Source organism: Delphinapterus leucas, chromosome 20 (genome assembly GCF_059928025.1).
Source record: "Delphinapterus leucas isolate spDelLeu-1000000601 "Yukka" chromosome 20, BTC_Dleu_Yukka2, whole genome shotgun sequence".
NCBI lineage: Eukaryota > Metazoa > Chordata > Mammalia > Artiodactyla > Monodontidae > Delphinapterus > Delphinapterus leucas.
Window position 1 is genome coordinate 54,734,555 of NC_143148.1, and position 12,071 is coordinate 54,746,625.

The following is a 12,071-nucleotide window of genomic DNA, read 5'->3' on the forward strand; positions in this document are numbered from 1 at the left end:
ACCTAAGAGGTCAATAAATAATGGTAAAATAAATAAATGAATTTTGGGGCCCTCCCAAATTCTTCAGGGTGGTCCAACTAATCCTATTTAGATTTTAGGAATATCAAATAGGTTTTAATATTGCTTCTAGCCAAGGGTTTCTCCTTCTCTGGTTAGTTACAAGAATCCCAATCAGTCTCTTTAGTGACCAAGAACAGATTGGGGGCGGGTAGATCAAGAAGTGTGAAGTGGAGTAGAGGTAGATGAGCTGGTACAAATAGTGGTCAGATCCTTCAGGACAGATGTAGAGGTGGAGAAGGCACACGTGGAAGGAATGTTCTAGGTGTAAAACATGGCCTCCCATGAACAGCCCATGAATCGGGTATCCAGCAAATTCAAGATTCTGCCCCAGAGCACCATGCTTTCACTGTCTCAGGAAAGGAAACGGGTATTCAAACTGGACAGGTAAGAATACATGTGCGCTAGAAGGAATCAACACTTGAAGGGTGATGATATCTTAAGAGAATGTGGAGCATCACTGAATGAATTCAGAGATCACAGGTCAACACAAGTTATATACCAGAGGAGACAATTTTCAACTGAAATTGTGAAACTGTAGCATATGATCTTTGAGACATAATGAGGGGTAGGGGAGCTGCTAGATGTCTGTAGGGGGCAAATGTTCTAATTTTCCAAAAAGGGGAAAATGGTAGAATCTTGAAATTGCAAATAAAACCTTGAAAAATATACCTGGAAAAGTTATAGAGGGATTTTTAAGGTTGTAGTTGCAATCCCATAGAAAAGAAAACAAGAATCACTGGACCTAGCATAGGTTTGCTGAGAACATTCATGTTGAACTGACATTTCACCTTCTAGTAAGATTATTAGACGGAAAGATCATGCTGAAAATATACATGTTGCATATTTTGATTTCAGCACAGAATTAAGTAATGTTTCCTCTGATATCTTTTTTCAGATAAGATAGAAATTAGTTGAATTTGTAACTGACTAAACTATTGTACCTAAAGAATAACTCATGTTAGATAGAGGTCGTACCATTGCCCTGACTTCTAACTTTGCCCCTGTATCTTCTCTTTTTTCTTTTTTCTCTACAGATTTCCCCTGCATATTCTTTTCCCAGAACGTTCTCTGTGTGTGTGACTTATTTTCAAAACTATATTTCCTACCTTCATCTTTCTCCAAAGCTACAGAACCACTTTTATAGCTGGAAATTCTCAAACTTACTAGCCAAAATAGAACTCATTATCTCTCTTACTATTCACCCCAAATCTGTCTTACGTTTCTTTGGGAATTGGGAAATGAAGAATTTGCTTCTTAACCAGGCATTAGGATCTTTCTTTTCTTGTCTTTGGGCTGTAGCTTATTTTAGTCTTTGTTTTTGTTTCCAAGTAGACTGAGGAGAAGTTAGACATCATTACCATCATCACAACTCCTGTCTCTGCCACCACGTCCTCCATCACCACCTCTGTCATCATCACCATGTTCACCACCCTCATCCCCACCATCACTGTCACCACCATCACACCACCACCATCACCACCATCACCATTAACACCCTTACCCTACCATTGCCATCACCACCACCATCAACATTAACACAGTTTTTGCAGCACCCAGGGTAGGAAAACACATAGACAATGCATAGATTAACACTATGAGATATAACATGTTACTCATGTATTCTGTCATTGAATCCTCACAACCTAATAAGGTAGGTACTACCCTTCTCACCATTTTACAATTGAGAAAGACAAGTCCTGAAGAGGTTAAGTCCCTTGCCCAAGATCATACAGCTAGGGAATTCTGAGCCAAGATTCATATCATCTGTAGACAGTTCACCTGCAGAGCTCGAACTCTTAACCATCACTTCCCACAGAGATACCTAAGAGATGAAACTTACCCACATTCTTCAAAGGGTTCTTTAACTTTGTGGCACTGAATAAGTTGTGTCACCTTTGGTTGTGTAATTCACTGTTTCTGCAGCTCCACTTTGAGCTTCTTAAGGACAGGGGTTCTTCTCTTATTTATCTTTCTACTGCTGCAGCCCAGCACTGTGCTTAGTATAGCAGTGAGTGCTAGAAAGGTGATGTCCTTCATTAAGGGGTTTGGATTTTTCAAGGCGTAATCTGTGTGCCATTCACAACAGAATTGCCTTAAACACGTTTTAAGGCTTCACGCGGACCACCTGAATCAATCTCTGGGAGTGGGGTTGGGTAATCCGCATTTTAAACACATTCTCCTGAATCAATCTCTGGGAGTGGGGTTGGGTAATCCGCATTTTAAACACATTCTCCAGTGATTTTTATGTTCTCTGGTTTGAAACCCACCGCAGCCTCTTCCAGGGCTGAGATTCTGTGATGGTGATTTCTCATTTTGTACACATAGGACAATAAAAGATGCAATGGAAAAAATGGTTCTGGGAATATCTTTTTAATACCATTTGATTTCTGGGATTCTCTATTCAACTGTGTTGTTTTCTTTGTAAGTTTCCTCCTCTTTGTGAAAAGAGCCAAGCTATATAAATCAATACGAGTTAATAAAATTAAGCTATACTGTTTGCCCAAGTCATCAGACAGTAGAAACCTCAATAACGCAGCTGCCCTCACGGCTACTAAAACTCTGACCCAGCATTGACCAGAAGGTATTTCTAGCCCAGGCAAGATGGCACTGCAGGGCCAGAGTGTTCTTAAGTACCAGAGGGTCAAGCCATGTAAAGTGAATTACTTCCCCACTTTGTGTTCTCTTCCTGGAATGTTCATATGTGAGCTTGGCCTAATGGACAAAGCCCTCACTCTGAAGTCGGCAGACCTGAGCTTGCATTCTGTCACCGCTGTTTGGGCAAGTTGGTTACCTTTTCTGAGCTTGTCTCCACATCAAGGAAGTGGTTGAAAAGATCTCTTTGGGAACAATATATATAAAAGGCCCTGTCCTGTGCTTGGCATGTTGTTGGGACTTATACAATGGATATTACTCTTCCTCTTCCTTTGTCTATTATTTAAAAGTTATGATCATCATAATTCTAATTATTTTTACTCCTTCCTCCCACTGGGAAGACTCAAATAATTGAATCCCTACTACTGATGCTCTTGGAGCCTCATAGCAGCACGATGACAAATGAAGACTTACATTAGCTCCCGGAGTTAATAGTCCATCTCCTTGAAATGTCCCTCAAGGAACTTCCAACAATGCATTGCAAGACATATAATCTGTATTTTTAACCACAGATTTGGAAAAATACCTGAAGGTAGGCTGCAAAAATGGCCACAATAGACCCCTTGTGATGTGGCTTTGCAATTCCTCCCATCAAGAAGTGTTGTCTGTTTTCCCATCCCTGGGAATTCTGGGCAGGCCTGGGACCTGCTTTTTGATCCACACAATGTGTTGGAAGTGATGGCATGCCAGACCTGAGCCTAGGCCTTGCACCATGTGGTAAGAGGCATGACCAGCGTGGCCAGATGGATAAGAGACCCGTGACCCAGTTACCTTTGAAATCCTCTCAATGGCTAACCAGTGACCAGATGTGAGTGAGGCCATCCTAGGCCAGCTGGCCTCCAGCCAACCTGCCAGCTGCCCACAGACACATGAGGCAGCCCTGCTGAACTCAAACAAGCCTGGTCTGGATCATCAGAACCACCCAGCTGGTCTGGGGACTCATGAGCAATGGTAAATGCTTATGAATTTAAGCCACTAGGTTTGAGAGTGGTTGGTGATGTAGCAATAACTAACTGATATTGCTTCAAACTTGGCAGCCGTTCATCCAATCATTTTAGCATCACACAGTAGACTGTTAGTCAACAAACATTTGAGTGCCTACCAGCGCCAGACTCTGGGTATGGTGGTGAAGATGGAAGATGCCCAACCCTCAAGGAGCTTACATTTAAGAACTAGAGAAACAGAAATCAATATAAATAGGTAGAAACATAAAGGGCATAAGGGGATCAGTGAGTCCACTTGAATATCATCAGGACTGGGAGGCATGGTTCCAGGGCCCTTGATCATGATTTTGCATTTTACTTCTATGACATTAAAAAGCACTCCATGTAGCCCAGAAAGTGTATTTAAAGGCACATTCCTCTGGTAGCAGGTCCTCCCAGGGCCCATGGTAAGCCCCGATGTACTCCTGTACTCTTGAACTAGGACATCCCTGAAGGCTTCAGGATGGGTGGGCTTACAACATCTTTCCCCAGCTTATTCCCGTGGCTGAGAAAACAGGTCAGAACAGTTGATGAGGAGCTGTCCTCTGTTCAAATGAGAAGCCTGTTGGCCCAATTTCTAGAAATGGTTTAATGGCAGCCGTGGTATTAGTCACCACAGCCTGTTATATAGTTTCCTGGATTTCAAACTCAAATGCCCAGTCCTTCTGTCTTTTCATTAAGAACAAGTGTCACAAGGGACTGGGGAGCTTTCCTGGAGACGGCACCAAGTTACAGAAGGTGGGCACTTCCCAGATGCGATGACTCTCTTTCTTCCATGACCTCCTGAGACTGAGAGGTTTCTTCAGCTAAATGACAGAGATCTTAAAATTAACCCTCTGAGTTTGTTGGCAGGTGTCCAGCAGGGTTGATCACAAGTGAACTGCATTTGTTCACTTTTTTCAGTGTTTCAGAGCACCCATCTGTGTCAAGTAGATGCAGAGATGAACATTTACAGCTCTCACCTTCCGGGCTCACAGATGGGTACAAAATTTCAGTACCATGTGATAAGTGCTACAATGTGTATACATATATGGTGATTGGAGGTAGTCAGAACGACCCAGATTAACCTTCATAGCAGTGTAGTGTGTTGATGGAAAGCTTAGGGTCAGTTGGGTTTAAACCCTGGCTCTGCCACTCACAAGCTGTATAACCCTGGGCAAGTTGCCTTACCTTTCTGAGCCTGGATTTTCTTATCTGGGGAAATTGGGGATAATGACAGTACTTATAGGAGTGAGAGAATGAATGGGTTAATATATGTAAAGTGCTTAAAACAGCACCTGGCATATAGTGAACACTGGATAAAATTAAAAAGCACCTTGAATAGGGCCAGGCTCGTAGTAGGCCCTCAGTTACTGAATGGATGAGTGAATAAACACGAACAGTACTATAGCAATATAAAGAGATATGTTTAATTTACTCACAGGGTGTTGGGGGAAATTGTTGGGTAAATGTCAAACCTATGTTGAAGCTGAAAGGGAAATTCATTCATTAATTTACTTGCTGATTTAAAAACTACACAGCAAACCTCTTCCATGTGCTGGGCACCGAGGATAGAGTCATGATAGACAAATCCTTGTGCTTTTGAAGGCTCTATCTTAGCTACTGCTCATTGAACAAAAGCTATGTGCCACAAGCTCTGCTAGGTGCTTTCCATACAATAGCATGATATATGTGGGTGGGGGAGGCAGCCTGGGCAGAAGGATAGGCATGAGTGTGATAGTTTCCCAGGGCCACCGCAACAAATTACCACACATTTTATGGTCTAAAACAATAGAAGTTTATTCTCTTACAGTTCTGGAGGCCAGAAGTCCAAAGTCAAGGTGTCAACAGGGCCATGTTTCCTAGGTGAGAATTCTTGCTTCTAGCTTCTGGTGGATCTTGATATTCCGTAGTTTGCTGCAGCATCACTCCAAACTCTGCCTCTGTCTTCACATGGCCTTTTTCCCTGTGTCTCTTCACTGTGTCTGTGTATATCAAATATTCCTCTCCTGTCTTTAGTAAGGACACTTGTCATTGGATTTAAGGCCCACCTTAAAGCGTGATCTCATCTATCGATCCTTAGCTAATCTGCAAAGATCCTATTTCCAAACAAGATCACATTCACAGGTATGGGGGCTTAGGACTTGGCCATATCTTTTGGAGGGACACTGTTCACCCCACTATAGAGAGTAAATACCCTGAGTCTAGAAAGAACACCCTGGAGCATGTGGGGTATTGAACCCAGTCACTTAGGAGGAAAGTTTTTGTTGGCTTGACCAGGGCTCCCTGGAGAAGCTTATCAACTCACAGGCAAGCAGTCACATAGTGCCCTGCCCTGAGAGGGGCTCTGTACTCGTGTTAGTGCTCTGCTGTAGTTCTAGGAAATTTTATCTCTGAACTTGTCTTTTGTAAGTGAAGTCCCGTGAAGCATGCATGTGAGCAGAGGAGACACACAGTATGTGTTTGTCCACTGATCCTTGCCCTCCTGTTTGCATATCGCATTTTCACTGCCCGGAGTGCATAGAATTCCAGGGGGCCCACCATGCGTGGGAGTTCAGGGAGACTCAAAGCCAAGTACAAGGTAAGTACATTACATCTACTACTGAGTATCAAGTGAGGGAGCCGACAGCCGTAGCAGGCCACGCTTTCCATTCAAACCAGAACTGGCTTTGAAAAAAGAAAGAACGTCCTGGCATTCTAAGAAACGCGAGCGACCAAGGGGCCCTAGCATATCCTGTCTTTCTTACTCACATTACTTTCCTGTGTTAGGCAACCACTTGGGATGAAAATGATGACAGAGAAGGAAAGGGAAAGATTGGGCAACCCGGAGTTCCTTTTCCTTTCTTCAGTAAGCCAGAGGTAGAGTGTTGGTGGAAAGTGCACATATCAAGAAGTGGAATAAAGACAGTTGAATTAGTTTGGTGCAGTGTTTCCACTGTTATGGTAAGAATGACATTCATAGGCATGTACAAGCTATGGAATATGAACTGTGTAATTTTTGTGATTCCACGTATGAGTAAAATGCTCCTAAATTTGCATTTTAAACTGGTACTGCGCAACATAAAGGTGAAAGTTCATGCTAATAATTTAAATTTTTCATTTTTCTTTACTCAGAATGAGGTTAAATAGTACATAAAACATGACAAGTTGAGAGAAAGGCTGTGGAAGAAAGAAAAGCTTTATATTTTAGTGCCATTAACAGCATGGTTTTCTGCTTTTGGAGCAAGGGGCTTCTCATTTCATTTCATTTTGCAGTGGGTCCTGCAAATTATGTGGCTGGCTGTGCAAAGGAGACTGTTGGGCAGAACCCCATGAGTCCCTGAAGTCCGTCGCCTCCAGAGCCCTTGCTCTGCTAGGTGCTGGCAATGTTCTCGTTTCCAGCTTCACTTTTGTGGTGAGCAGCCCTTGCTTCATGTTTTCTTTCCCACTCAGGCCACAGTTTTTCTGATGATTTTTAAAGACCATTCTGCTCTTCTCCCACTTCTTTCCCCTCTCCTCCCACTAACGTTTTTCCAACACTTCAGGTGTTTCAGGGGTACAAACAAGCCCATTAAGGAACTATCAGCACCGGCCGGCCTCTGGTGTCCTGCTGTGTGAGCCACATGTGCAGAACCACAGGCGGGGGCTGCCGTCTCTCAGCAGGACACGTTTTCTGTTAGGTTTGAGGGGAAGTGGCCAAAATAGCTCTCAGTCTCAGGAACCTCTTCATTTGTGGGGCAGCGGTGGGTGCCTCCTGGCTGGTAGACTTACTCTTGCTTTCTGAGAAGAGGGCTCGCTCTTCAGCCAAGCCTACTGTTGGATGAGAACACCGTGCCCAGCCCGCCTGAGGGTTGGATGAGAGTCTGTTTCTCTAACTATCATTCCTAACTCTGCTGGAGAGGCTCTTCCCTCCCCAGCTCTTCACATGCAGAAAGAATCAGGCAGAAATTTTAGCCCAGTTAAGAAATTGTAAAGAGTAGGTTGCCCTTTTTTGACTGCAGATGACAGGAAGGGAGCCAGGTATAGAAAGCGCACCTGGAGGGGAGCTTTCTTATTTCTTAGACCAGGGCTTGTTTCTGTTCTGGAAAGGAGGGGAAAGCATCACCACCCTTGACTGCCTTACAGTCCTACACCCGACAGAGATGTGTGAAGACTCGAAACACTGCTCAGGACTTGGTGAAACTGGCATTTTCTGGGCTTTTTTTCTTGTTCCCATTGACTGCCGGTTTGGGTCCTCGCCAAATGCTGGCTGGGGACCAAGCACTCAGTGCTGTTGCATCGGCAAGCATGGCTTTTGCTAACTAAATAGCATGAGGAGGGAAGGCTAATATTTGTGGAACATAATTTCAATCCAACTGCAGGGCCTTCATAAGTGCTGCATAAATGTTGAATCAGTGAATGACTGATGGAACTTACCCTACCGGCAGATTCTGTGCCAGGCCCTGTATGGTTTACTCATTTAATTATCATCAAGCAGACATGTGATATGGGGATTATGACCCCCTGTTTTATAGTAGGAAACCAAGGCTTACTGAGAAAAAGCAATTAATTCAAAATCATATAATAATAGAAAGCAGAGTTGAAATTTCTCTCCAGGTCTTTTTACTTCTAAAGCATGATTTCTTTCTGCTATGCTACACTATCAAATCCCAAATGACAAACGTTCTTTACTGTTCCTGTTTTCCCTCTCTCTCTCCCTCATTTCTTTCTTCTTGGTTACCTTCCTGCCCTCTTCCTTCCTCCTTTCATCCCTGCATCTATTCAGTCATGTCTCTATCCTTCCTTCACCACACACTTTTCCAAAAAAGTTAAAGTACTTATTGATTTCTCATTTTAGAATTTAGGGACCTTCAGAAACTAGTCTTGGTAAGACTTATCCCTTGCTTCAAAGTCTCTGTAACATATCTAGACTGATTTCCTCACTGTTTCCTTAACATAGTATGTACATTCCTGCTTTACCTCCTTCCCCCATCATATCCTTTCTTATCCATTACCACACTCATTTTCTGCCATTCTAGCCCACAGTGATCTATCATTCCTGTCACACATGGTAGCTAAAATTTATAGAATACGTACTTTGTGCCAGTTACTGTTATAAGCACGTCACCCATATTTACTTAGCGTAGCCTCGATCCAGTGAGGTGCGTGCAATTATGCATGTGTTATTGAAAGAGGAAATGGAAATCTGGGGTGTTGGCTGTGGGTGAGGGTGAGTAATTTGCCCAAGGCACAAAGGTAGTGACGTAGTTGTATTACTTCCTAATGATCATGTCATTTGTTGCTGCATTTTTTGAGATAGTGCTTTGGGATTGCCAACTGTTTCATATGAATATCTTCCCAAAATGATCCGTGATTTGAAGAATTACATCTTGTAATTCTTTATGTGTTTCCCAGAGTTAAAAGTTTACTTGCTGAACAGTGAGGGGTAGTGCCCTGTAACATGACATAAAACACCCAGAAGTACACGTCTCATTAAGCTACTAGAAGATGCCTTTTGGACACTTAGATAACAAATGAAAAGTTTTTGAATTATAGGATTGTGGAACTAGAAGAAAGGTTTTGAAACAGAGAAAAAGTTGTCCAGGCATATTAGTTAAAGTAAAGCAAGCTTCTGTAACACATAACTTCGAATTATAGAGTGCTGAATATGTAGTTAGTATTTATTTCTTGCTCTTGTCAATGAGCCTTCCTGGCTGGCAGATGGCTCTCCTCCAAGAGGTGACTTGGGGCTCCATGCTTCTTCCACCTTGTGGCTCCACTATCTTCCACATGAGGATTTTAAGGTCATGGTGTTTGTCTGCATCAATCCTCAGAAGGGAGAAAGGAGCTCAGAAACTCCCATGTGGGCGGTGTGGACAGGCCAGCGCAGGATGTGGTGCCCATCGCTCCCACACACATTCCGTCAGCTGGGACTCTTGTCACATGGCACAGCTCTCTCCAAGAAGGGTGGGAAATGTAGGATGTGTGCCCACCAAGCAGAGGGAGTGGGTTAGGTGTTCTTCTAGCAACCATTTCTGTGACAGGGACGGTTAATACATGTGCTCTGCCAACTCTAATGGGTGGGGATGGCTGTCTGCAGTGAGTTGTGGAGGAGGATCTTGAGGCTGAGTCCATGCTTAGGAAGAGTATGAAGGTTCACTCTTTTTGTGCTCTCAGGCTTGGGGTTGGGGGCGGTGGCAATACATACGTCACTACTTGCTGTCCCTGATCCTAGTTTGGGTTCTTTATTTTACCTTTATTAATTTATTCATCCTATGTATATGGGACAACTGCCAGGTGATGGAGACACAGACATGGGTAAGTCATGGGCTGTACCTGCATGTAGGTCAGCTGGTTCAGGAGAGGGGATTTATGACGGAGTGTGGTCCCTGCGGCAGAGGGACAAGACAGGGTCCTGTAGAAGTGCACAAGGAGGAGCCGTAGAGGAGAAGACGTGTCAGGAGTCAGTGACCTGCTTGAGGTCACACCATGAGTATTCAGCAGGTTCAGGGCAGGAACGCCAAGAGTTCTCATCTGTAATGTGGGAGACTGCCAGCTGCCTGCCAGAATTGGCGCGGGTAACGCTCACAGAACTCACTGCAGTGTCTCTCACAGTCGGTGCTAAACACACACGTGCTGTTCTTCCCGTGCTTGTTCTCTAGATTCCGTCTGTCTACACCCAGCAAATGTGAACTCTTCATCAAGGGCCAACTGTGTGCTTTATTCATTTAACCAACAGACATCTATTGAGTAGAGCTACTGTGTGCCAGGTAGTTTTAGGAACTGGGAGTAAGTCAGTGAACGAATAGACATAAATCCCACCTTTGTGGGATTGACCTTATGCTCTGGCATGGGGAATGCAGATTGTACACATAACACATAAGTGAATCAGAGAATCTGTGAGCAGGTGACGAGTACAATGAAAAATGGCGCCTGGTAAGAAGGATTGGCCGTGCCTAGGATGGGGGAGTGGTGGCAATTAAATTGAAAAATGGGGTAGTCAGAGAAGGCTTCGCTTTGAAGGTGACACTTGGGCCGAGACCTGTAGACGTGTAAGAGTTGGTTGTGTCCTCAGAAACTCCCAAGTTGGTAGAATTTATCTCCATTTTTCAGATGAGGACAGTGAACCTGATGGGGGTAAAGCAGCCTGGCCAAGCTCACTTGAGGACTGGGATTCGAATCAGGCATTTTGACCTGAAGACCCATTAGGTTGAGAAGTAAGCAGGTGGGAGGGGATGTGAGTCCATGCTTGGAGGCCTGGCCTGGAGCGTAGGGCTGGATCAGGCAGCAGATTCTGATGGTGTCTTTCTCCTGCCCTGTGCTTAATCACACTCTCTTCCCGCTTGGTTTCTTTACTTTTGCATGCCACCTCTCTAGATGAAATGAGTAATATTTGGAGCTGCAAACCAGAGAGCATTTAGTGGTCATGAAGTCTTGATAAAATGTGTACATGGTTTTAAATATTCCATTGTAATGCATGGTAAGGCTCAGTTAAAAATGAGAGCACATAAAAGCCTGCCAGATTTGATTGATGACATGCCATCAGTACTGATGGCTGTGAGTACATTGGGAAGTTGGGATGCTGTATTTCTGCTGTGTGCTGCTATCATCCAAGTCTGTAGGGATGATATATCGTGTAAAAGCCCGGTTTCACACTGCCGTTACACTGAAATTAAGTAATGATAATGGGGCTCGGACTTGGTTTGAAGTAAAATCAGTTCTGAGTGAAACATGGGTTCATAGAGCCTGAGGTGGGGGGCTATTCCCAGGGTTGTTTGCCCTGGGGCCATCCATGACCATGACAGTGCACTAGCTGCCCCCTGTGTTTGAGGCTGCTTGGAGGCAGGAGAACTGGGGAAATGCTTGCTCCATCCCATGAGATGTCACTCCGTGAGAGGAAGAGATTGGAGTGATGTATCTACAAGCCAAGTAACACGAAGGACTGCTGGCAACACCAGAAGCTGGAAGAGGCAAGGAAGGATCCTCCCCTGGAGTCCTTAGAGGGAGTGTGGCCCTATTGGCACCTTGATTTTGGACTTCTGGTCTCCAGAACTGTGAGAGAAAAAATTCTGTTGTTTTAAGCTGCTCAGTTTGTGGTAGTTTGTTACAGTAGTGTAGGAAACTAATAGAAGCACTTTCTAGCTGTGTGACCCTGGGCAAGTTACTTAACCTTTCTATGTCTGTTCCTTCATCTGCAAAATGGGATGGCGATAGTTCCTATCTCACAGAGCAATTGTGAAGATTAGATCTAGAGAGCATAGAACCGTGCCTGCCATGTATAAGTGCTCAATACATTTTGTTTTTAAGGTGTTGGGAGTAGGAGTTTATTAATTTATTTTTGCTGTGTTGGGTCTTCGTTTCTGTGCGAGGGCTATCTCTAGTTGTGGCAAGCAGGGGCCACTCTTCATCGAGGTGCGTGGGCCTCTCACTCTCGTGGCC

At 44.1% G+C, this 12,071-nt stretch overlaps 1 pseudogene; it reads right to left on the reverse strand.

Moving 5' to 3' along the window:
• Positions 1 to 10,717: 10,717 nt before the first annotated feature.
• Positions 10,718 to 12,071, reverse strand: part of LOC149744713 (uncharacterized) — a 35,074-nt pseudogene continuing 33,720 nt past the window's right edge.